This window comes from Oculina patagonica, chromosome 4, assembly GCF_052425735.1.
Source record: "Oculina patagonica isolate OP01 chromosome 4, crgOcupat, whole genome shotgun sequence".
NCBI lineage: Eukaryota > Metazoa > Cnidaria > Anthozoa > Scleractinia > Oculinidae > Oculina > Oculina patagonica.
In genome coordinates, this window is record NC_135761.1 from 11,431,430 (window position 1) to 11,431,993 (window position 564).

The window sequence follows — 564 nt, forward strand, 5'->3', positions numbered from 1 at the left end:
ACCTCATCCACGCGACCATCCACGCCTGCTAAAGGTTACTCAATTTTAAAATATATTGCCTATGTGGAACATGCACAGCAGTCAAAGGCAAAAATCCAACAATACTTCCAGCCTTCGATCTGTTAACCGTTTGTTAAATTCTCTATACATAGGCGACGTAAAAGCTTTTGTGGGGATCTCTGAAAGTTGTGAGATTTTAGCGGAAACTGGGCTCTTCCTCGGTGTAAAAACCTGTGAAACTCACCAGTGACGTAAAACAAAGAACGACCAAGACAACAAATTAAAGAACCTCGACACAATATAGAGCAGGAAAACAATAGCGCAAAAACGAAGAAAAATTTCTCAGGTTTTTACACTGAGGCAGAGTTAATAGAGGTAAGCCCGGAAACTGCGCGCGCGCAGCAAGTTGGACCGCAGTGAAGGCAGGACCCCGTTCGGACAAGGTGCCATTTCTTTTTTTCTTTTTTCAGGGAGTGGGGCAAAACTGAGGGCAATAAGGAATTGAGAGGACGATTTCATGACATCTTAATTGGAGTATGCAACACATTACAATGAAGGACTACG